At 45.6% G+C, this 27029-nt stretch overlaps 1 protein-coding gene across 1 annotated transcript in view; it reads right to left on the bottom strand.

Moving 5' to 3' along the window:
• Window positions 1-10019, bottom strand: part of LOC311227680 (vang-like protein 2) — a 62406-nt gene extending 52387 nt beyond the window's left edge. Inside the window, exon 1 of the mRNA XM_084313426.1 lies at window positions 9277-10019. The gene's annotated coding sequence lies outside the window, so the exon portion shown is untranslated. The remainder of the gene's footprint in view (window positions 1-9276) is intronic.
• Between the last annotated feature and the right edge of the window lie 17010 nt (window positions 10020-27029).

The following is a 27029-nucleotide window of genomic DNA, read 5'->3' on the forward strand; positions in this document are numbered from 1 at the left end:
GGTCTGAGGCGGCCAGAAAATGTAGAGCGGAGGGGTCTTGAGGGTGTGTTAAACAGACTTTGCGGTGTGCGCTTGCATTTCAGAGTTTCCCAAATGTAAATTTTGGCCCTTGTCTCATGCATACTCACACAAGTACACAAACACACACACAACACCACATTCCTCCACCATCTCCTGTGGTCTCTCGGGGCAACAGAGCCCAGCTATTATTACTATGGGGATGAATGGGAGGCTATGGGTGACAAGAGATGGGGGTGTCGTTGCCATGGGAACCTCAACATCAACTCTCCACCCTCTCCCCTGTCCCGGCCTACACACCACCCCCACAATACAAACACGTGCGTGTGAGCACACAAAAACACACACTTGCACGCACTCTCTCTCTCTCTCTCCCCTTTCATCTACAAGCCAAGTCATCTCTTTATACCCTGTGTATATTGGTGTATTTTTGTCCTGTTTTTTTAACCAGAGCAGACAGAGACAGACAGAGACAAAGAGAAAGAGACCAGAGAGAAAGAGAGGGAAAGAGACAGAGAAAGAGAGCGCACTGTATTTGTTCCCAGTTCTTCTCATGAATGGCCGTCTCTGCTGGAGAAACTCTTAAATCGAATAATGTCTAAATGACCAAACCACCTCTCTGCCTCCCATTTCTCTCTTTCTTCCATTGCTGTACAGAGTCTGCACTCTGCATTGTACCCCAGTCTTGACCTTTCAACTTTTTCAAATAGGTTTCATGCGAGAGGGACATGAGCTCTTTAGTTCTAACCCTTTTCACTAACACACTACCGAAAGGGTTAACCCTTTCACTGTGACAAATACAGAAGGTTAACCCTTCCACTGCCACACAACAAAGCCCTTTCACTACCACACTACAAACAGTTAACAGTCTGTAGTGTGGTAGTGAAAGGGTTAACCTTCTGTAGTGTGGTAGTGAAAGGGTTAAGGCCATGAAAATGTACATAAACAGACACAGACCGTCTCGTGACCGACAGCAGTCGATGGTACGCATATCAAGGCGCGGCTGGGTGGCGTCTATTCGAATACCAACCGGTTTGTGCGTTTTGCGAATCTGATTGGCCACTGACGTTTCTGGTCATGTGACATGTGCGCCCAATCGCGTGACGCGCCCATTTCCGCCCCGACCAGCAGCAAACTACCTAACGCCTAGTTTATCTCTGGTTAAGCTTAGGCGACTCTTTCGAAGTTGGTTAAGGTTGGAGTTTGGAATCAGGGCTGGCGTTCTATCGCCATGCTCTAAGACAAACTCTAACCTTAACCAACTTCGAAAGAGTGCCTAAGCTTAACCGGCGAAATAACTCGCCGTCACACGATTGGTGCACATGTCACATGACCAGAAACGTCAGTGGCCAATCAGATTCGCAAAACGCACAAACTGGTTGGTATTCGAATAGACGTGGCCGGTTGGGTTAGAACACGTTTCCCCACAGAAGGCCTCACATGAAGCCTGTTGTGGCTCACACACACCAAGATACTCCAAAGAAGATAGTAGTTTTTAAATAGATCGGAATGACACGTTTGGGGGGAGGGTTGTTTCGCATGACTGTATAAACGAGATTATTTCATTTTTGTAAAAAGGAAAAAGAAGGCCTTGTTGATAATCCAGTGTTAGGCGCTAGTACGTCTCAAGAGGAGGGATGAATAGGAGAGGGGACAGCTGTTCTGGAGTCAGGGGTGACGCCTCACTCGTCCATAAGGGTGCCATTTATCCTGAAAGCTAAAACTGAACAGAGACCAGAAGAGCTGAACACGCTGGGCTTCTACACACCAGCTGGTGGACACGATGTTTATCACATTTAGCTTATTCTGAACTCAGACACGTCAACTATTCAGGAGGATAATGGAGAGAAAGAGAACACTTTTCTGTGGGAGGAACCAACGTCAAATTCAAACGAAGCTGGGGGGTCTTAGGGAACACGCCGACATTATGGGAAATGCGCTCCCCTTGTCTTCAGACAAGAAGATAGATACCAATTTCCTCTCTGTGCGTTCAGTAGAAAGCTATCCAACTGCAAGCTGGCCTAGCTTAGCACAAATTAATGGAAGCAGATACGGATCTACTAGCCTAGCTTAAAACTCGGGGAGAGGTTAGCTGGTCCGTATCCGCCTCCATTCATTTGTGCTAAGTTAGGCTATCTTGCAGCCGGATAGCTTCCTACTAGTCTCACATAGACTGTGCCAGCGCCGGAGAGAGGTCTGCCTGAACCTATTATCATCCCGGTATAGCGGGGAAAATGCTCTGGCTTGTTTGCATTTCTTTAAACCAATCACAATCACTAAGCAACACTAAGCCCAGGATGCAGCCTGATCGCAAAATAGTGTCGCAGACAGCAGGGGGGGGGGGGGGGGGGGGGGGGGGGGAATTCCGACTGAGATAGTCGACCAATGGCGTGCTGCTTAGTCTCATGGCGCCGATCCAGACTAGCTTTCTACTGAAAACACAGGAAATCAGTATCTATCCAATGCAGAGCCACATGCAATGGGTCAGAATTTTGACGGAGAGATATTAGATCTATCCAAAGGTGAACAAAATGTATTAGATCTTGACCATTTTTGTCCAATGGCCTCAAACTAACTAATCTACCTTTTACTACTGTGCCCGATACATAAACACTGGCTCTCAGGACCGGTACGGACGGTGAACAAGTCACATTAGTGGATCCTCGGGAATCCATGTCAGCATCCGCTGTGGCTATCATTAGAGCTGCCGCGATAACCGCATTACCGCGGTATCGCTGTTGCATCACGCTCACCGCAGAGTTAGGCTGAATACCGCGTCACCGCTGTTTATCATAATAATAAAGTTGGCTTGCGGCTCTGCAGATATACCCTACTCGGTTCCAAGCGACCCTATTGGGTAGAAGTGGTACCAGAAAAGTCATGTGAAACATTGCAGACCACTGACTGGTCAGAAGAGAGACGCGTCACACTTTGTAGCCTCGCTCTGAACAATAACAGAACGCCGGCGCCGCCATCTTTACTGCCTCGCTAAGGATGCATTTCATTCAGGATTTGTTTGCGTCTTTGCGACAGAACCAAGTGCAATAAACAAAAAAGAATGGATTCACTGTGTATTCTGCCTTATTTATTGATGAAACAAAACCGACATCAACCCAATTTACCACCGAGCGGAGAGTTTAGTGTCACAACAAGATCGCTGATGTGTTAAGTTTGTTGTTGTTATTAGCCTAATATACTACCGTCAGCCGATATACACGAGAGGTAACGTTAAACCCGGGTTTGCTTGGTAGAATACACAATGAGAGGTAACGTTAGCTTTGGCAGAATAGACCAGCGTTTCCGTTAGCCGGTAATTACCGGTATTTGACCGGCAAAATCTGTTGAAGTCCGACATATGTAATCTCTCCGGTCTTAATGTCCGGTGAAAATAATTCCCTGAGTCTAAGCACAATTTGATTATTTGAATTGTATTAAAATAGGCTAAAATTAAATAGCCTATGCGATGAACGAAACGATCATTACATTTGTTTCCTCGTTGCTTCTAATAATGACAACGACGTTGTCAGCGAGAGCTTACTGCTGGGTGTGCGAACTTTTGTGAAGCTGCAGAGCCAGAGCAACAACAGCACAATGCAGTATTCCAGCAGTACTCCAATTCAGCCATTTTCAGCCAATGTTGGGTGGGGGGCGCTGCTGTGCGGTTCCCAGAAAAGAGCCAATAACAGCTAAATGAGCTGCTCTGCAGCGCCATACTCTTTGCAAATAAGTCGTTGCGAGGTGGAGAGAGTCGTCACGCAAACCACGATAATGTTGCCGTCTCTCTGCTTTCTCAGTTCTTCGCTTGATATAATTAATACAAATGTCCAATATAACGGAATTCGTTAGCTCATAAAAATTTGATTATAACAGACTGCTGTTTAGTGTCGGACCGACTGCCCACATACGCGGTCTATTTTATTTCAAGTCAGCAGCAGCACGGAGTATCGAGGGACTTATTTTATTTGGAATATATTAATGACTGTATACGCAAAAGTAGCCTAGTTTTAAGTAATAATATTATAAATCTACATGCCTTGAGGATGACATTCTTTATATAGCCTGCCTATCAATTGTTTTAAAGCTCAATAAACTATGACCGGAATTAATCTCATTTGTCCGGTAGATTGAAATCTTGCAGGTCACGGAGACCGGCAACAATTTTGCAGGTCACGGAGACCGGCAACAATTTTTTCTAACGGAAACCCTGGAATAGACGCAACGAGAGTCTGGTTAATGTTGTTATTGATTGATTGATTGATTGAAACTGTGTTAAACTCTGGCTTGCTGCAAGCCCTCGGACATCTATGCCCACGGAGCTTTCAGTGTACACAAGCGAGCGGCCCCGCCTGCATTCCCCACACGGAGACAAACGGAGTAGTACCTGGCTGCAGTGGAAAAGGAACGAAGTACCAGGTGCCTAAAGCGGGTCGAGTCGAGTAGGTACTATGCAGTGGAAAAGCGCCATTAGACTAGAGGCAGGCTATAAGAGTAGACTACTACTAAAAAAAAAAATGCATTCAAACTTTTTTTTTTTTTGTGCGCACTGTGCGGTAACAACCGCGGCGGTAGGAAATATTTCGCAAATTCGTGCGGTAAGGAAAATATCAATACCGCGGCAGCTCTAGCTATCATTAACAAATGGACGTTGCCTCAAACTCAGGGCCTATCTCAAGCCCCGCCCTCAATCCCTGATCCTCCAATCTCAACCGCTGTGTTCCTTGTCCAGACGAGAAAAGAGGGCAGGGTTTGAGATGGACTCGTGGGTCGTGGACTGTCTTGCCTTATACCTGTAAAAGGGACTCTTCACTCATCAGCGCTGGGCTTTAGTCAAGAGTATCGCTTTTCGTCTCTTTTCCCATATCAACGTCTCAGATCACTAATAACTATGTTATGGTCGGAGCGCTGCGTTGAAACCATAACCTTTATCCAACCTTCTCTCTTTCAAACAACTGAGGCACACAGGCCCAGACCACCAGGTAGAAGTCCCTTCCCCTACTCCTTTAGTGGTGTGGGCGGGGTGACCCAGACGACCAGGTAGAAGTCCCTTCCCCTACTCCTTTAGTGGTGTGGGCGGGGTGACCCAGACCACCAGGTAGAAGTCCCTTCCCCTACTCCTTTAGAGGTGTGGGCGGGGTGGCCCAGACCACCAGGTAGAAGTCCCTTCCCCTACTCCTTAGTGGTGTGGGCGGGGTGACCCAGACCACCAGGTAGAAGTCCCTTCCCCTACTCCTTTAGTGATGTGGGCGGGGTGACCCAGACCACCAGGTAAAAGTCCCTTCCCCTTTAGTGGTGTGGGCGGGGTGACCCAGACGACCAGGTAGAAGTCCCTTCCCCTACTCCTTTAGAGGTGTGGGCGGGGTGGCCCAGACCACCAGGTAGAAGTCCCTTCCCCTACTCCTTTAGTGGTGTGGGCGGGGTGACCCAGACGACCAGGTAGAAGTCCCTTCCCCTACTCCTTTAGAGGTGTGGGCGGGGTGACCCAGACCACCAGGTAGAAGTCCCTTCCCCTTTAGTGGTGTGGGCGGGGTGACCCAGACGACCAGGTAGAAGTCCCTTCCCCTACTCCTTTAGAGGTGTGGGCGGGGTGGCCCAGACCACCAGGTAGAAGTCCCTTCCCCTACTCCTTTAGTGGTGTGGGCGGGGTGACCCAGACGACCAGGTAGAAGTCCCTTCCCCTACTCCTTTAGAGGTGTGGGCGGGGTGACCCAGACCACCAGGTAGAAGTCCCTTCCCCTACTCCTTTAGAGGTGTGGGCGGGGTGGCCCAGACCACCAGGTAGAAGTCCCTTCCCCTACTCCTTTAGTGGTGTGGGCGGGGTGACCCAGACGACCAGGTAGAAGTCCCTTCCCCTACTCCTTTAGAGGTGTGGGCGGGGTGACCCAGACCACCAGGTAGAAGTCCCTTCCCCTACTCCTTTAGAGGTGTGGGCGGGGTGACCCAGACCACCAGGTAGAAGTCCCTTCCCCTACTCCTTAGTGGTGTGGGCGGGGTGACCCAGACCGCCTGTTACTGTTCCGCAACTATAAGTTACTTCCGGGGTAGGCCTGATTGGCCCCGACAGGCACGTGACAGGCGCGGCCACGCTCCCGCGGCAGCCTCAGGACGCGCAACTTTCTCTGCCGCGCGGCACGCTCCGCGGCAGCATTATGTAGTAATACGCCCTTTTTCACTATCCAGAAATAGCTCAATTGGCAGTGTTGCATTGGTGTGGATCCTACCGTCCGTTGCTGGCGAGTTCGATTCCCTTCAAATTTTTTTTTTTTTTTAACGTGCATTCGTTCGCCGTTAAGTTTAGGCATGTTAACTTTAAGCATTGTTTCGGAGTTGCTTAAGGTTAGGCATTGTTTCGGAGTTGGTTATGGTTAGAAAGGTTAAGTTTAGGCGCTGTTAAGGAGCTGGTTAAGGTTAGAGTTTGTCTTAGAGAATGGCAATATTCTTTCGGAGTTGGTTATGCCTTATGGTTAAGGTTAGGCATGGTTAAGGTTAAGGTTAGGCATAGTTTCGGAGTTGCTTAAGGTTAAAGGGTTACGTTTAGGCGCTGTTAAGGAGCTGGTTAAGGTTAGAGTTTGTCTTAGAGAATGGCAATAGACAGCCTATTTCCGCGCGACAGCTCTCAGCAGCCTCGTTGCGCGTCCTGAGGCTGCCGTGGGGCCTGGCCGCGCCTGTCACGTGCCTGTCGGGGCCAATCAGGCCTACCCCGGAAGTAACTTATAGTTGCGGAACCGGTACAGGCACCCAGACCACCAGGTAGAAGTCCCTTCCCCTACTCCTTTAGTGGTGTGGGCGGGGTGACCCAGACCACCAGGTAGAAGTCCCTTCCCCTATTCCTGTAGGGGTGTGGGGCGGGGGGCTTAAGTCAACATAGCCCTGGTTTGATGGATAATAAATGTGTCAGCAGAAACAATGATCAGATGCATAACAATGCACTGCTTAACACTTTAATCGCCAAGGACGCCTTAACACGTCATTCCCCGCCATGCTAATTCTGCCAATGACGCCGTAACACGTCATTGAGATCAATATTTCAAAAATCTGTGATCGCAATCATATTTCTCCCGCGGAGACTTGAGGTCTACTGTTGATCCCCTCTCAATTCTCCAACGGTTCAAGAGCGCCATCTGGTGGCCGATCGGCGGATCGTCCAAACCGGAAACTGGTGCTCATCCAAATTCGGTCCGATCACTCGCTATAGGTCCCGGGACTCGAGCGTGACACAATGGATAGCGATCCGTTACCAATAACTCTATAAACAACATGATTTGGACGTATATACTATTATACAACCTGGAGATGGATCGCATATTTCAACATCCCATAATAGGAATCTGTTTGCTCCACCCTCATCGCCCAACGGCCCGAGGAGACTGGGGTAAGTTTCAGCGTTTATTTTTACCGTGTTCGATACAAACGGCTCTGATGATCACATCACCGACACTACATGAATCATCCAACGTTGGCCACGGAATTATAAACAACCGCCCCCCCCCCCCCCCCCATCCGGTCAACATCAGATGATAAGTAGTAACTTCTAGAAGCACGTCCATTTGAAATTTTTTATCTGGCGCAGATCGCTATCAAACTGTATTTGATCATCAATATAATGCATTTAGGGCTATAAATCACGTTCTGCAGAATGCTGCAGAAAACGATAAAAACATATTTATACTTTAGACCGTATTTTAGTATGAATATGTGAATGAAAAAGTATAACGTTCCTACATCCTGAACGATAGATAATTGACGTTGAATGGGCCATAGTAATGTCAATTTAGCAATACAATTTAAAAAGTTATAGCCCTGCAAAGAAGGGGAACTTCTCCATAGACAAATAGAGCTGGCAGAGGATGGTATAAGGATGTACATAAGCGTGGCAAAGAAAGTGTTAATTCACATGTCTGGAAGTCTTGGATAGTCCTGCTGCCTACCGTCTCCCTTCTTTACCATTCTGATGAATGTAGGGTTCCATTGTTATTTGTTTATTATTGTCCTCAGTGTACGTTTCCCTCTGTGCTAAATAATAATAATATAATATTAAGGACAAAAAAACCGCAGTCAGAAAACAAACCAGTAACTCCAGTAGCCTGTATTGTTTTTCAAGCAGCAGGGGGAAGATGTATTGGAGAAACTGGGTTCATGGGTGTGTCGTGTGTGTGGTTGGGATTTGATTACATTGCCTATTATTCTCCATTTCCTCTTACCACACATATCCCTGGGCAACACTCCATCCATATGGGCCCACACAATTCCCGATTTGATATTCCACATGCTTACAGCAGCCTATGCAAATACCCCCCACCCCCCTTTCCACCCTCAGAGATCAATTCAATTGATTGTAGCTACAACAAGCATTTCAAACGCAAACCATTCGCCACTGATTTGATTACACTTGGGTGTGCATTTGTTGCCATATCACTCTCCTGGGAAGTTCCGTGCGTCATTTGAATGCCAGTAAACGAAATAGTTAGCACTAGCAGCAGTCTCAGGTAGCCGCTGTCGCTCTCTACATGGTTGAATAGTTCCAGAGGGGCCTCTCATACGGGCCTCGGGGTAGCAGTTGCGTGTGTGAGGCGTGGCGACCTCCTCAAACGTGACTGCCGCAACTAATCGAAGCTCAGGCTTCGAGGCCTTTTTCCATTTACGCACCAGCTGTCACTGTCAATATTGTTCCTATTTAGCTAACTACGAACACGACCAAAGCCTTAACGTGTTGGTTTCAAGTAGTGTGTAACAGCTGGGGAGGTCGGGGTGCTTTTCTTCCCACCACATTCTGACTTCGTAAAGCTATCTTGAGACAAAGTAGCCTCGGCTGCACACACGCCCAGCCCAGCCCGTGCGTGGTGTTGTGCCGGTAGATGCGCGGAGGCGTAGAGACTGGGGCAACGTGCACAACGCTAAATGCGCATTTCCCCCAAAATGTAGCAGATAGCGCGATATTTGTACGCACAGTGTGTAAAAAGACAGTTTGGATATAAGGTGTTAAAGAAAAGGCGACGCGACTACATAATTGTAAGAGCTGTGGACAATGTCCACGGGAGGAAACTTGAAACGGTCTCGGGGATGGATTCGCGTTCCGTACGTCTGTTGTTGAGTGAGAAATGACCCAAAAAAAAACAGATGAAGACATTAATTAAAGTCTAACGACCGAGATAATGCTAGCATAGTTTTTTTTTGTCATTAGAAACACCCGATCTTCTCAACAAAATAACATACAATTATACGAATTGTCAGGAGGGCTTTATAAGTGGGGTTACGACTTACCCTTTCTTTCCAACAAGCGACCCAAACTGAGGAAAGTGTGATGGGGAAGAAGAAAAAAGCAGCGCAACACAAAGAACCCACGGAAAGCAATTCAAATCCGAGGGATTTCAGTTACAGAATTCACTTTCTCGCTTTTCCTCGGTTTCAGTTTCCCCTCACGGAGGGGGGGGAAAACAGGCACACGTAACTTGATTCCTCTTCGTAGACAAAAATCCTTGTTTTCAACTGAAAATCATCAAGGACCTAAAGCCATACAAAGGCAACGAGACGCGACGTCCCACTCTCGCTCGCATCTGTTCTGTAACGGCGCCCCGCTGCGCGTCTGAATGGACACTCATCACCGGGACCTCGCGTTTAATAAACGCTCGACTTGAGAGCAATTCCGAGTTTTTTTTTTTTTTTTTTACGTGTTTGCGTTTGGAATCAAACTCTAGTCTCCGCCAAACTGAATGCACGGCGAAAGTGGATTGGTTTCAAGTTCTTACAAGTCCAGGGAAAATGTGTCCCCTTGTTGTCCCAGATACTATCTGGTGACAACGCGACACCATGTCTGTCGCCGGCGCAGGATTTGACCACCCTTTTTTTTGGCCAAAGTAAAAATCCAATTGTGCGCCTCTCGCTTTTACAATGTAAACGGAGGGCGCTTTCTAAACTGTCAATTTTTCTGGATGTAGACGGCTACTATTCTATGCTTTCTGTCCTGAACCCTCCGAATTCGTATTCTCTCCCATTCAAAAAAAATCCCGAATCTTCACTGTCCAGCCCCAAATCAATGGCCTCCCTGCTCCCCCCCCCCCATCGGTGCTCCGCCTCCTCTAAGGTACACCCCCCTCCCCTCTCTCTCTCTCTCTCTCTCTCTCTTTTCGTCCCCCACTCCTCCTCTCTGGTCCCAACCCTGTTCACTTCACACCTTCTATGTTGCCTCCCCCTAGAACAAGTGCGCATTGTCAAGTAGTAGCAACTCTAGTCTAGATCACTTTGTTCAATGGAATGGGGCATGGGCCCATCATTCAGGACTGGACTGTGCGCAACCAAATAAGATGCGTGGCGCACCCCCCTCTAACTGGGATGCTTTCTCTCTAATTGGATAAACTTAACATATAAACGTTAAGTTGTCATTTAATATGTTGCTGCAATTCCTTTGCAATTAATTACATGAAATCTGTGAAATTATTTTGTCTTTCCTGCTAACAAAGCAGAGAGGGTGGACAACCAGTCAGAGACTAAGAGCCACAAAAATGTACATTGGAGGTGGTTGGGGGGGTTGGGTAGGAGGGGTGGGTGGGGGACACTGTACAAGCAAAACTGTACATTGGAATATTGACAAAACCATACTTGGTCATTTACTGTACATTGGAGGGGGTTGGGTTAGGACATTTACAGGGGCCAGTTTCGAATAGCAGTCTCCCATGCCCCACGGTTAAATAATGTCATGCAAAAGTGCCCTTTTGAGTGGAAATAATTAGAGGATGTGCCCTATTGGTGTGAATGAATGAATGAAAACTTTATTTAACAGATTGCAGAATGGGTACAATACAGTACGGCTCAATACATACAATTGTTAAGGGGATGCAGACCTGAAAAAGACGTTTGTCTTGTTTCCATCAGGGTCCCCCATTTTCAATTCATATAGACATTTATGACATACACAACATACATGACATTTATGGCATAGGGACATATAGGTATTTAGTACTGATACATTTGTGACATTTATCAGCTGAGTTAAATATGGTGTTTGATTGGATAAAACGGAATAAGTTGGTACTAAACATCTCAAAAACCAAATCCATTATCTTGGGTTCGAGTCATAAATTGTCATCAATACCAAAAATTAGTTTGAACATGTCTGACGAACCCATAGAACAGGTAAATAAAGTAAAATTACTGGGCATAATAATTGATAGCCAGCTGTCATGGGCAGAACACATTGATACCATAGTGAAGAAGATGGGGAGTGGTATCTCCATGGTGAGGAAATGTCTTTCTTATGTCCCTACATATATTGTGGGACAGGTGGCGAAATCTTTAATTTTATGTCACCTAGATTATTGTGCACCAGTATGGTCCTCTGCATCCAAAGGTCAACTAAAGAAATTGCAAACTGCCCAGAACAGAGCTGCAAGGTTTGTTTTACATTGTTCCATGAGAACAAACACCATCACTATGCACCGGCAACTCTCATGGTTAACGGTAGAGAATAGGCTGGTTTTCAACACAGTTAAATTTTTCAGGAACACTGTCTTTTCGTCTCAACCTGTTTTCTTATACAAACAAATTGTCAAATGCAGTCAGGTTCATTCTTATTTTACTAGGTCAGCTGATGATGGACAGATTATGTTACCACGTCCAAAATCAAATGCTTTAAAGAGGACTGTTGTTTATCGTGCCATCAATCATTGGAATAACTGCCCACTGAACATAAGTAAATTGAATAGTAAAGTGTCTTTCAAATACCACCTGAGAATGCACTACTTAAATATGTGAGCAAAATATTCTGATGTTGATAATGATGTCTACAATGTTTTACTGTTTTTAGACAATGTTACAATGTTTTTAGATGGTGATGTCTACAGTGTTTTGCTGTTTTTAGATTATCATTGTTAATTGTGATTGTCATATCTCATGTTGTTATGTTTTGTGGTTTCTGTTGTCTTTCTGTGTGGACCCCAGGAAGACTAGCTCGCCACTTAGGTGACAGCTAATGGGGATCCTTTTAAACAATAAACAATAAACAACAACAACAATAAACGGTATTAAAATATACAGTACTGTTACCCCTAGATCCTGACAGAGTATATACATATGTTGGGGAGGGGACTGTACGTTAGGAGGGGGTGGGTGGGTGGGAGAGAAATATCCATACGGCGGGGAGGGAATATGTACATGCGGTGGGGAGGAGACTGTCTATTAGGAGGTGGTGGGGGTTTTGGGCATTTACGGTGGCCAGTTTCGAATTGCAGCCTCCCGTAGGTGCTCTAGCGGTTTTGAATGTGGGTAGAGATTCACATTCCTTTACAGCTTTGGGTAGGGCGTTCCACATTGATGTGGCATAATTGCGAAACGTGTTGCCTCTCTAATGGTTAAACGTGACCATGTGCCCCCACCCACAGTTGAAAACATTGCGCTAAAGTGCCCTTTTGAGTGGCGAAAACTAGAGGACGTGCCCATTGGTGCCCTTCCAATGGTCTAAACTTGACCATGTGCCCCCACAGTTGAAAACATTGCGCTAAAGTGCCCTTTTGAGTGGCAAAAGCAAGAGGACGTGCCCTATTGGTGCCCCTTCAATGGTTAAACTTGACCATGTGCCCCCACAGTTGAAAATATTGGGCTAAAATGCCATTTTGAGTGTCAAAAATGAGAGGACATGCCCATTGGTGCCCTTCCAATGGTCTAAACTTGACCCAGACGGTTAAATAATGTCCACAGTTGAAAAACATCACGCAAAAGTGCCCTTTTGAGTGAAAAAACTAGAGGATGTGCCCCTCCAATGGTCTAAACTTGATCATGTGCCCCCACAGTTGAAAACATTGCGCTAAACCTAAAGTGCCCTTTTGAGTAGCAAAAGCGAGAGGACGTGCCCTTCCAATGGTTAAACTTGACTATGTGCCCCCCACAGCTGAAAACATCACGCTAAAATGGCATTTTGAGTGGCGAAAATGAGAGGACGTGCCCATTGGTGCCCTTCCAATGGTCTAAACTTGACCCAGACGGTTAAATAATGTCACACAAAAGTGTTAGCTACAACTCTGAGCAGCCCCGTCACTACAATATTCCATCCATTTAAATGTTCAGTTTTAGACACATCCCCTCTTGAATGTGAATGTTCTTGAATGTTGAATGTTCAGATGCCAGAGGGCTTAACCTCTTAACCCTGAGCTGTAACCCTGCATCCTACTGCTGTGTGTGAGGTAATACAGCAAGCTTTCTTTGAAGTTGCAAAGATTGATTTTGTTTTACCAATTATGCATTACTAAATAATACTAATGTATGTACACTGCAAGTGCTTTTATTGATGGCAGTATGTTTTAGCCTAGGCTAGCTGTATTACTACTGTAGCTAGCTAACTAAACAGGTACCTTGCTTAGCTGATTATATGCTAACCTGTGTTCTCAATTTAGAAATAAAGTGTACAAATTATTTTAGAATTATTTGCACAAAATATAACCATAGCACTTTAAAGTTCAGTGTGAATTGCTTTTTAAAGCTGATTTAAGAGTGGTAGTAAACTCCAAAATTGGCCATTTCAGTTTTCGTTTTTGAGGACTGCATACTCTTTTTGCAAACCAAAATACTATACTTTATACTTATACCACATACATGAGCCTGGTCTCTTTTGAAAGATGAGATTCTGGAGTTTCTGATAAAATAAGGACAACTCACCTTAAGTTCTAATGAAATAGAGTAACATAGGTCTGAACTTGAGTTGTAGAAGTAGTTTTCCCCAGAATGGCTGGAGGCTTAAAAAACACCTGAGATCCATAGCCTGAAGTCTTATGTAGATCATAAAGATCCGTTCAGAAATGAGTGATTAGGAGGAGTGATTTTGGTAAACTGTGTACAAAAGAAAAGCTCAGTTTTCTCATAGACTTCAACTAATTCTGCAGTTTTTCTCTTCCTGTTTTTGCTCGTGAGTTTTCACCTAGATCCCTGATTTGTACATCCCCAGGTGGGGTATCATTGGAAAGCCACACTCATTGGCTACAACCCTGTCCAATAATTTTCGAGATCGCCAAATGATTGACGGAACTAGAGCCCCAAGAGTCAGGAATAGTATTTGCGCAATACCGTGTACTTTGCGCAAGCCTCACATATCGGCATGTAACTCGAGAACCGCTGAACGGATATATATATTGTATTAAAAAATATGCACAACCGAGCCACTAGAGGTTGCCAAAGTGCAGGTGGGCCCCCACCTGATAAGAAGTGGGTTTAGCATTGGCCTATATTTTATGATTACAGAATGCCAAGGAGAGAAAGAAATCGGAAGAATATTAACCCTTTATTCGCCAATGACGTGTTACCACGTCATTCTCCGCCATGCGTAATCTGCCAATGGCGTCTTTGAGATCAATATTTCTAAAATCTGTCATGTCAATCATATTTTACCCACGGAGACTTGAGACTTGCTGTTGATCTCCTCTCAACTCTCCAACGGTTCAAGACCGCCATCTGGTGGCCGATCGGCGAATCGCCCAAACCGGAAGTGACGCAGCAGGAAGTGGTGCTCAACCATATTTCGTCCGGCCACTCGCTATTGCTCCCGGGACTCGAGCTTGATACACTGGATAGCGATCCGTTGCCAATAACTCGATAAACAACATGATTTGGACGTATATACTATTATACAACCTGGAAATGGATCGCATATATCAACATCCCATAATCGCGAACTTTCTGCTCCACGCTGACCACCCAACGGTCAGAGGAAGCTGCGGTAAGTTTCAGCGTGTTTGATAATTATGATCCATATAAACTTATAAACTGCTGTGATCTATGTATCGCCCATGCTACATGAATGATTTAACGTCGGCCACGGACTTATAACCCCCCCCCCCCCCCCCCCCCCCCCTCCGGTCACCAGCAGATGATGAGGCATGACGTTTAGGACCTTGTACAATTGAAAATTTTAATCTGACGTCAATCGGTATCAAACTACATTTGATGATGTAATATATGTATTTATAGCTATAACTCGCATTCTGCGGAATGCTGCAGAAAACGATAAAAACATATTTATACTTTAGACCGTATTTTAGTATGAATATGTGAATGAAAAAGTAGAACGTTGCTACATCCTAAACGATAGATACTTGACGTTGAATGGGCCATAGTAATGTCAATTTAGCAATACAATTTAAAAAGTTATAGACCTGCAAAGAAGGGGAACATCTCCATAGATTTACAGTACTGGCAGACAGTGGATTAAGATCAGAATAATCCATGGCAGATAAAGGGTTAAAAAGCAGCTGAAAAATGCTCTTTAAAAAATTGGTTCTAAAAGCAACAATAGTAATGGAGGAGATAAGGATACAGTTATGTATTTGTAAGTCCTCACTACTAGATACATGTACAAGCTTGTCTCACAGAGCCATAGTTTGGATTATAACTGAGAATCTGGTGCTAACATGGTCAATAATGCTTATTTTGGACAGACAATTGTGTCTTAAACATTTAAATTGACCAACCATAGACCCTTTTTATTCCAATCAAGGCAAGAGGGCTAGTGGTGGTAGTGCTATATGACATATTATTTTATAATACAATTATAACATTGTATGTAGGCTACAGTACGAATATTATATACAGTACAATTATATTACTATTATAAAACAAATATTATTTGCTCCACCTTAGATAAAGACAGTACAGACAATGAAGATGGAGATAGTGAAGAGGGAAATAATGATATCAGGAAGAGAGATGGTGAAGAAGTGGAGGAAATGCAGATGATTCTATGGAGAGAAATTATGAAGAAGTGGAGGAAAGATAAATGCAGATTATTCTATGGAGAGAAATTATGAAGAAGTTGAGGAAACACCATGACAATGAGGTGAAATAAACATTTGAAAGGTGTATTGTTCCCTGTGTGTTTTTATCATAGAGGTGTGGTTATAAGTTATAAGTATTTTGACATGTACATGGGTACCTTGGTCGTGTAGTGTATCTTGTAGACCAGGCCCATTGCAAGTTGCTGTACTCTGTTGTCTACTCTAAGCCATCCTAGGTTGTCAAAGTGGGCAGGGGTGAGGTGGGTTCTAGGAGTAAGGTCAAGCAGTAGTTTGACCAGTTTGTTTTGAGATGTTTGTAATTTTGTTTTTAGCACCTTTGAGGTGCTTTGGTACCATGAGGTGCAAGCATAGTCATAGTACCCTTGAATGAGTGCTCCTGCCAGAGTCTTCAGGGTATTCTTGTTTACCAGAGAGGAGATCCGGTACAAGAATCGAGTTTGTTGGTTGACTTTTTTTTATTACATTGGATGCCATTTTGTCACAGGAAAGATTAGCCTCTAGGATGGAACCCAGGTAGGTAATTGCATCTTTCCTTGTGACAATATTGTCACCCACTGTAACTGAGAATCCGTCGGTCTTGCTGAGTTTGTTATTTGAACCGAAGAGAATGGACTCTGTTTTGCCCATGTGAATGATAGTTTGTTATCAGCGAGCCATATGCAGATTTTGCCTAGTTCCGAGCTGAGGGTTTTTTCAACCTGTAACTTGTTCTTGTCAGAGACCAGCAGGGCTGAGTTGTCCGCAAACAGAGTCTATTCCGCAAACCATGTAGTTCAGGTGATGCGCCAGGTCCCCCTAGGTGACGGTTTCCGCCCTCTCATGCCAGAGGAGTCTTGGAGTTAACTGAGCAACACCTGTCTTCATTCCTCTTGATCATATTCTGTGCTTTCAGGTCAGTACACGGTGAAAAGTACCGAAAACACTATCGTTTAGAACTTATAACGTTAGGTGAAATGAGTAACAAGAATTGTGAAATGAGTTGAATGTTTAACCACATCAGGAAGAATATAAAATATGTTATAGATCGTATAGCTACCGCTCTGCGTCCTTCTGAAACACATCCTTACGCCAGTATAATACTGAATAAAATCTCCACATGCACCTTTATACACCTATTCGCCTGGCCACACCCCCATCCGCTCCTCTACATAAGCAGGGGTGTGGCCATACTATCAGCTCCTTCCTTACTTTCACCACGACGAGTGTCTGTGTACACCACTCGAGTTTAGTGTAAAGTGTTTGAAGATTGGAGCTGTTAGACATTATTTCTTTATTTTTCTCTCTCTCAAGTTTAGAGAAAAGGCTAAGCTATAATGTCTTCAGCCTGGCTTTGGGGAGTTGCTGGAGCCAGACGAGGGTGTTCCTGCTCGGTCTCCTTGTCCGATGGAAACGGAGGATTTTATGGAGGGAGCGGGAGCGCTATTGTTTGACGCCCCGGTGGAGACGTATCACTCTCCCCCTCAGGGTGTGGCAGGGTGTGATATGTCTCCTTGGGGTCCCTCGTCATCCGGTGTTGGGTTAAAACCTCCGACTCGGAGACGGGATGCCCTGCTATCAACCTCGTCGGATGGTGGCGCCACACAGAGTGGCTGCCTCCCGTACGTGAGGGACGCGGGCTGCGCGGAGGGAGGTACGCATGGGGAATTACGTGCCTTGTTCCCGGAGCTCATGGCGGCCGCCGCAGCCGCTAATGGCGTGGCGTTGCCGCAGCCACTGCCTGCACCTGTCCCTGATGACTTGATAGGTAATCTCTGGCAACGTCGTCCTGTGAGGGAGACGGACGTTGTCTGCCCATTTTTTCCCTCAATGGAGGCCTACGTGCGTCAGGGACAGGTAATCTCCCGCATCACTGGCCTTACCCCGGCCTACGTGCCAGTCACGCGGGTTTGGTCCAGGGATTGAAGGAAGGGGTGCCTCGGCTTGATAGCCCGATGGCGTCTATCCTTTGTCCCGAGGTGGTGTGGGAGCCGTTGCGGAAGCTGGTTCCCCATGGGAAATCGGCTAGGCAGTTGGCCAACTGGAGTGACCAGTCATTCATCGCGCAGCTGGCGCGCTTCATGTCGGGGATGATGGCGGGCGGGTCGGTGTTGGACGAGCACCATCAAGTCCTATACACCCAGGCGGCTGGAGCCATCCTGCACCTGATACAGCTGCAGGGAATCGCCGCCGGGAAGATACGCGCCCTGGCCACTCTGTCCCAGCGCCACCTTTGGCTGGAGCAAGCGAGGGTGCCGGAGCAGAAGAGGCTTCCCCTGCTCACTGCCCCCCTCTCTGAAGCTGGGCTGTTCGGGTCTGCCATGCAGCAAATGACGGCTGCATGCAGGGACATGGAGGAGGAGCGAGCAGTGCTCCAGCCCCTTTTTCCCCCACCCGACGCTGCCGGTGCTGTTCGACGGAGGCCACGTCGTCGGGGATCCGCGACCGTCGCCACCGCCGCCGCTGCTGGGCCCTCGGCCAAGAAGGCCAGGAGCGAGGAGGGTGCCTCGTCCGCCGCAGCCAGCCGACCCACGCCCGGCGGTGACGGTAGGGGTCGTCATGTCCAGGCACCCCAGAACCGTCCCTCCGGGACCGCTCCCCGTGGGGGCAAGCACCGGGCTGCACGCGGCAGGCGCCGCTAGTGATTTTCCCTGTTACCCCTGTTCCCTTCCCCGCCCCAACCATATGATTTGTTCACATTAAATAAAGGGTCCCTCCTGGTGAGGGACATTTTTTTGTTACAAACTGTGTGTTTATTCACTGTATATGTTGGGGATACGATGTGTGAACCCTCGCCTAGTTGTGGGGTTGTTAGGAGAGCAGGACTTTTAGTCATTCTGGTCGCTACATATATATGTGCTTAGCAAGGCCTGTAGCTAGCACTCGGTCGAAAGGCTTTTTCTTTCCTCATCCTGAAGAAATATGTTTCTTCTTATAGTGGTACATTTTTACCGTTGTCTGAGGGGGTTGTGTGTCTTCTGTTACATTGGTAAACAATGGCATTGAGTCCACAGCTTTGGAGTGTTAGCCTACGGAAGTGCTCGTGTGTATAGCTTGTACCGAGGTCTTTTAGACCCTCTCTCAACCTTCTGTGTTTTTTTCTTGAAACATGAAACACGGGTGTCGTGTTCACACATAAGCCTTTGGCCTTGTTTATAAACCCTGTTCGCAGACGAGTTGTCGTCTGTGACTAGCGTGCGTTGGGTTAGCTTATCCTGGTAGGATATACGCTTCCCCATTAGCATGCTGGCTACATAGGTATCGCCGCTAAATGGCTTGTTTTCTATCGTATCCGGGGTGTGGGGTCATGAGGGGGTGAACTGATAAACCCCTCCTTCCCTCTTTTCTGATTGGTCAGGGGGTTGGGCCTTCTATCCTTCAGGTTCCCTGCCGCACTGATTGGTCAGGGGGGGTAGGGAGTTCCCTGACTCCTCGCCTGTTGGTCGGTTGAGTCATGGGATTCCCCCCGTCATAAAGTACGTCACTGGGCGCGTTTCTATTGGTTGCCGACTTCCGTGAGTTCTTTACAGGCTCCATATGTGGACCTCTGTTGTTGTCAAGTTGGTGTTGCGGTGCATAGGAACTCAAGAGTTCTGCTGCGCTCTGTATGTGTGTCTTGAGCTCTTTTGGTCACGTGGCTCAATGTTACATAAACATTTCAATTTATTGCTCACGTGGGAAGTCTCTGGGGGTTCCCCGTCCCCTCTATTATGGAGCAGGTTGACGGGGTGTTGTTTTCCCTCAGCCGCGTCGTTCGGCTTGGAGGAACGATGTTTGGGTTCTTGTTAGAATTACCATTGATATGTTTTGGGTCTCGACGTGTACATAGTGCTGGCCCTGGGTGCTTCTGATAGGAACCACGCATGGGCTTGCGCGCCTTGGTTGCTCATCATTTGAAACAGCGGTTTTTATGGGGCAACTGGGATGGAGTTTGTCTCTTCCGAGCGCCAGTGTACTAGGCTTCTCTCGATGAATTCTCGTTAATCTCTGGGGGATGATAACGGAATAGATCAAAGCATTGGTAAAGGGGTCTCACGCCCCTGGGGTGGGCCACCGGGCGCGGTGCTTTGTGTTCTGACCGTCTGGGTGGCGCCCTCTGTGATGTTTTGGATCGGCACGTGTACCTACCCCCCTCCTGGGACTGGGGATAGCGGCGTGATTAGGGCACGGACCAGGTCAGTTAACCCGTTGTCCGCCGGGGCGCAGCTGTTCTGGTACCCTGAGGGACTTGTGCTTTTTCGGGGGGAAAATGGCGGGTCGGCCCGGGCGTTGCAGGGTTTGATGTTATGGAGGTGTTCGTGGTTATGTTACTGCGTGTTATCCCTCACTGTTGCTTGGTCCATATTGTGTTGTACCTTGCGCTGTGCTAAAGGAGCCTGGTCCTTCTCCATTCTTTTTCGCCCCTCTCTTCTCCTGCTTGGCAGGGCTGGGAGGGGGCTGTCGAGGTGGTTCTTGTAGAACCCCTCTGGCATCCCTGTGTACGTCCCGGTCCGCCGGGCCCAGGTCCGAATTTGTTTTCGTCAACCTGTTGGCCTGGGTTAACCCCTTCTTGAAAACTGAAACACTTGTACTGCTGTATAGCCAGTGTATACCCGCAGTTGTGTTTTTGGAGTTTTTTCTTGGGGGGTTATAGGAACAACCGCCTCATGTTAGAACCAAGGTGGTGGTTGGTTTCCTGGTGTGTTGGTAGTCGAGTCAACTCTCGGGGTAGGCCGGGCTTGGCCCTGTCTGCCTGTGAGTGTGCCCCCGCACCTTTCATGACATCTGCCAATCATGTCAGCCTTCTCTGCCTCGGCCCCTCTAGAGGGTCAGGGTTTTTTTTTTTGGAGGCTGCAACATGGTGTATATGATGTTAGGGGTTGTAACAGGGTTTTTATTTCTTCCTGTTCGTTCCCTAGTGGCATGTGGGTTGCGCGTTTGTGTAGTCGTGGGTTCTTCTGTGGGAAGGTAAGTCCCACGGTCTGCTCACCCTGTGCGTTTGAGTTGCTAAACCCCTCTTCGCACAGTCGGATCCGATTCCCTCCTGTCCTCCACTAGGGGGGTCCGGGGGCTCGGGTCCTCCCCGGTTCTGATGGTTGTGGGGGGCCTCAGCGGGTACATTTGTTGAGTTTCCGAATACTACTGAAACCATGTTTGTGTCCTTGCACATGGTATTTTCTGTTTGACATTATAGTATTACAACACTGTCCTTGTTTCGTGCTGTGCTTCGTGTCGCGCTCCAGGTGATGCTGAGTCGTGGTTCCTCTGGCTCGGACAACACGAGAAGGTCGTATCACTGGTCCTTCTTTTTTGGTGTCACTCCTTCAGAGGGCTTTGACAGAATGTGGCAGTTTGCAGTTGGCGGCTTCATGCAGAGTCCTATTGCTGGACCTTTAAGCTGCAGGCCTGTTGGCCTCATTGTTATTTTAGCACTTTTATTAGTTAGCTTTTTCATGCGATTACATCATACCAAGTTAGTCAGCTTAGGTTAGATTCACTGTATACCTGTGAAAAACATGTGGTTAATAGGATTTCGTCCATCCTCGTCACAGCCTATTAGGGGAAAACACTGATTTGGAAAATTATCGGATAACTTTTTAAACATTCATGGCGCCCAGTCACACACTCACTCATGTCTGTTCTCCGTCAGTCAATTCTTGTCACTATTCGCTTGTCATCACTTTTCACAAGTCGTGTTGTTCTTCTCTATTTATTCTCTATTTATTCCTCCCTTTGACCGAATGACAAATCATTTGTTCATTACCTTAAACCACTTCCACCCGTGGAATACTTTCTGAAAAAACCGCCTAAAATATATATACAATATATATTTGGTAAATGGAATATTGCTCCACTTCCTACGAGGTCCATTCGCATCTTCTTGGTATCTAGGGACATCTATGACCTCAGGGAATGTATTCACAGTGTCAGAATATACTGTGTCTATTACTACGCCTCTTAAATTGTGATGAAACAAAAGAGAATATGAACTACAATTTTTCTTTGCATCTTTGACAGTGACCAACACCATGCCAATAATGACCAAACATTACAAACTGCCACTGATCTCGTTCAGCACCTTCTTGAGATCATGCGTACACAAAATATAAGGACATTAATTATTATTCATTTGATGAAAGAACCTAGCAAGATGTAATGCTCCAAAACAACCACCTGCTGTCACCCTCAGCTGCTCTCTCTCCTCTCAACTCAGCACACAGCTTTCCTGGCAAGCATCCTGGCGACCTCCCAAACCTTGCATACTTGCCAAGTCCCTTTCAGAGAGAGAGAGAGACAGAGAGTGAAAGAGGGAAACAGCACTAGTCACAGTTTATAAGACCTTACTCATTTATTATAGTAACTATACTATACTAATACTAAATATAAATAAGTAAAATAATAATAAATATACTAAACTTTTTCCAGAAGTTATATTCTACTATTGTAGTCAGAAAACATGACTATCTATGGGTTTTGACATTGAGCCCACAAAGTCGGCACCAATTCTCCTGCGCCACCCAGTGGCGGCCGCCACTGGGGGGGCGCTAGGGCGCCGCCCCCCCTGTTAAATCAGAGAAGAAGAAAAAAAAACTTTTTTGTTTTATAGCCCTATAAATAATATAAACATGTTTAAAATGAATAATATTTACTCATTTTAAGTATGTTTGTGTTTCCAATGCACAATATAACGTTAATATATAAAATAAAAAATACTCGTTTTCCTGAACAGGAAGTGACTCACTTTTTTAAAATTTTTTAAAATTTTTTGTATTTCTCGGCCCGGGCTAGACGCAATAGCGCTCTGAGTGCGCGTCACCGTTTGATTGCTGTATCCGTCGCAGCCAATCAGTGCGTAACGCGTTGTGCGTTGAAATATGACTATTATGTTGGAATCCGGGCGCGATTTGAAGCGGTCTAGGCAGCAGCGTCAAGAATTTCCGTAGCCGCATTTCGCGGAGACGCTCTCTGATTGGCCGACGTCAGTTTTTTTTTCCGTAGCAGCATTTCGCGGAGACGATCTCTGATTGGCCAAATCCAATTTCTATGTTCCAATTCTAGCTTGGTGTTGTGTTGTTGTGACTGAGATGCGAGCTATTTGTCTTAGAGCGTGACTGCAAGTTCTTTCGACGGTTAAGCTTAGGCACTCTTTCAAAGTTGGTTAAGGTTAGAGTTTGTCTTAGAGCATGGCGATAGAACGCCAGGTAGTTTGCAGTCTGTTCGACGCGGAAATGGACAAAGAAATCAAGTACTGTCTTGTTGTGGTGCTAACAAGCTATATGGCGGATCGGATGCAGTCTGGACAGTGGACAGTGGTCTGGATATACATCATCAACAGCGGATTATACACTTTATGCACAATGGACAATGCCATGGAGTGGATATATACTTTATCAAGCCCTGCTGCCTGCTCTGCTGTCAATTTAACAACAACAAGGTAGATTTGCAATACTCTGTCTTAGCTGGTGAGTCGCGATCTTTTTCTCTCTCTCTCTCTCTCTCTCTCTCGCTCTCTCTCTCTCAGCCACTCAGCTAACGCTTCTCTCTCTCTCTCTCTCTCTCTCTCTCTCTCTCTCTCTCTCTCTGCGTGTGTTTGGAGACGGAGCGAGTTTTGTTTCTAACTTTTCTATTTATATATTTGTGTTTCAAGTTGTGAATTAGACTGTACTTTATTTGACTGGTTGTTGTGTGTTGTTGTAGTAACAGCTGAGCGACTCGTTCATAAGAGCCGATTCATTGCCGTGAGCGTGAGTCGAATCGCTCACGTCTTGCCATGAGTCGGTTGCGTGGTACATGTTTGCAAAATGTTTTGGTATAGCGCCCCTAGTGGAGAAAAATCCAGCAGCCGCCACTGGCGCCACCACACCCCATCCAGAGCCCTAAGGTCTGCTGACCAGCTGCTGCTGGAGGTGCCCAGGACCAGGCTCAAAATCAGGGGGGACAGAGCCTGCACTGCTACAGACCCTCGGCTCTGGAACAGCCTCCCCACATTAGATCTGCCCAGAGGCCTTTAAACCGCTGCTCAAAACGCACCTTTTCTCCCTGGCCTTTGCTCAGAGTTAGCCTGCCACCTGTCAAGTATGTTTGCTGTTACTCTGGACTTTTTGTATCTATTTTATTACTTTTTATATTGCACCTTGTTTCTTAGTGTACTATACGTATTTACTGTAATTTTAGTGTATTTTATTTGTTACTGTACTGTACGTTCTTTTATTGTGTTCTACCTGTAAAGCACTTTGGGTGGCTTTTAGTCATTGTAAACGTGCTATATAAATAAAGCTTATACTTGACCAATTCAGTGTCAACGGTTGACATCATGAATCCAAGTCTTGCGGTGCATTCTATTTAAGTGGGAACTAGGAAAAGTCTGACCTGCTCCTAGTAGGAATAATGCAATGGAACGCATTGAGGTCGTTATTCCGATATTCCATCTGGGAAGTTCGACCTTGAATAGAATACCGCATTGACCATATTCACACGGTGGCCATTTTGCTCTCATTGTCTGCTCACCCTGTTCCCAGGTGTGAATATAGCCAACTGATGCTCTGATTTTCTGCTTAGATAGACATTTATAGATATTGACTTAACTGGCCAAGATCATTGGAATAGCTCCATGTAAAGTATGTTTTAGGGTGAATTCTTCCTTGGCCTATGTACGTAGTTTTGGAAAGGAAAATATTCAAAATAATGGCTCGTCGTTCTTTTTTCTATAATCACTAGGATAATGATAGGATAGGATTTGAATCAGATTCAAACTTCGATAAACCTGTTCCACCCCATGGGGTCGGTACCGACCTAAAAAATGACATCTTGTCATAAATCAATTTTTTTTAATATTGCATATAAGTTGCGATTTCTTTTTCAAACGTTTTCAAAAGTATTTGTGGTATCATTGACTTGATAAGACGGTTCATTTCTGCAAGGAGGACTGTGTAACCTTGGGTTACTGCTGAAATGCCAGATAACTGGTTGAAAACAACATACAACAGGAAACTGTGAGCCAAAATAAGACTGCAGATCGCTTACTGGACGTCGTAAAACCCCCACCACCAGCAGCAATGGCTCATCTGTGTAAACAGTACCACATTCTGGGGTCTGAGTGTGGCCCTGAGTGTCAGAATATCCTTGTCAACTTAAGAAAAGGGTATATTGGAAGGTCATTTGTTAGTTTGGGAGGAGCAGATCACCATAGGTGATTCTATCTTCAATATATATTACATATCTGGTGTAGACAACAGGACATTAATGGGTAGAACTGTACAATCAAAGGAGACAACTGAGAAAAGATAATCTGTGTTAAACAGGTATTCTCTAGTCATAAAGCTCAGTACTTTACAGGGTTTAAAGCATACTGTGAATATTGGACAAGGGCTATTCTTAAAACATAATTGAATATAGGTGTGATCTCGCTCTGTCTATCTCTCTCTGAGAAAATACATGTAGAGTTCTGGGGTATTAACTGTTTCAACTGTTTATCATGTATTTCATAAATCCAAATATAGACTGTTTAGTATTGAACTATGGCTAATTACATACACTGGTTGGATATTACATTGGAAGTTATGAAAATAGAACCGTTTTCATTGAGGTCAACTGCCAATACAAGAAATGACTCTTAAGGAATTAGCCCCTCTGCCACAGGCAGCAGGACGCCAGGTGTGAAAATGACACAACCATATTTTAAAAGGCAGGCTCAGGAGGAAAAGTACAACTCTTGTTTTGTTTGCAAGACACCTCATTGGTAGAGACCATATTTTGGATGTAACTCTGATTGGCTGAAAATAGTCAAACCCGTGATGTCATATTGAGTATAAAAAACAGATCTAAAGTATTAAATCGAGAGACCAGACACCCAGTCTGGTCTCCCACCGCCCATCTGAGAGTGTATTGTGAAATACGTGAGTAAACCATGATTAACCACTGTTTTGTGTTGTCTAGTTTAATGTGAGGTCATTACACTTGGACCAGGTTGACCATGTATTGCACAGTATATTCCTTTCATTTACAAAACATGACTAATATGTGAGTACTATTCTGCTTGGAATGTTTAAAGTCTGTTAGAGGTCATGTTACGACCCTGGCTCATGGGTACGCAACCTATGTGCAAACCAACACCAAAACCCCGTGCTCTAACTCAAAGTGCTACTATCTCAAGGAACTATTAAGGTAAATGTAAACTAAGGTACTAATGGAAACCCAACGGACAAGGACTGGAAGAACCTGACAGCTCTTCCTCTCAGCACAGACACTGCATGTGTGTTACTAGGTCTGCCTTTAAAGCTCCCAGCAGGTAACCAATCAGCACTAATTGGCTAATTGGCAGCCCTCACCTGCATGCACAGTGACACAGAAGTGATCAGCTCCTGGTACATAACAGGTCACCAGCGAATTGATAACCATGTATTAGTTTTTTTTATTTATTTATTGCAAAACAAAAATTATTAAAAGTCAGTACTCAACACACAATGCATAATGAAACTAACAATTAAGGTGGCTAAAATGACATGCAAGTACAGAAACAGAAAACAAAAAAAAGTCTATAATAATATTTTACCGTATACAGTGTATATCCAACGAAATTACCAATTATACCAATGCCTTATACAGGATATACCCCTAATACCTATTATCTAAAACCCTACACACATATGCTCCAGCTCGAACCCCCCCCTCCCGGACCCCTCCTTGGATAGTACCTCCATTATACCTCACTCCTAACCAGACACTACCTTTATAAGCTAGCTTTTATTCTCTCCACCACTTCTAACCACATTGACATTTTGGATTCGTTGAGACCCAGAATTCTTGCTGTAGATATTTCTTGATAAATCACATCGAGATATGTAAGAAACCAAACCTTCCGGCACATTTTTTCCGGTTGAAACCAGCGTGATGCGATCAGTTTTTTAGCTACTGTGATACCCGATAAAACCAATCTCTTTAGCTGTGGATTTACTGCAAACTCAAAAACATCATTCAATAGTAATACAGCGGGGTGTACTGGTATATTCCAAGATACGAGTTTTGATAATTGATGGGTCACATCTTTCCAGAATGCCTTAACTGGTGGGCAGTCCCAATACATGTGCATAAATGTCCCTTTGTCTCCATTTGTACATTGGGAGCATTTTGAGTCTTGTTTAAGACCCATTCTGTTCAGTCTTATAGGAGTCAAGTATGTCCTGTGAATATAGTTAAGATTGATTTGTTGATGGTCCGGGTTCCTTGATGTAAGACGGACATTTGCCCATGCTCCTTGCCAATCAAAGTCACTTTCCAGGTCTGGTA

This window comes from Notolepis coatsorum, assembly GCF_963971535.1.
Source record: "Notolepis coatsorum genome assembly, chromosome: 4".
Classification (NCBI taxonomy): Eukaryota; Metazoa; Chordata; class Actinopteri; order Aulopiformes; family Paralepididae; genus Notolepis; species Notolepis coatsorum.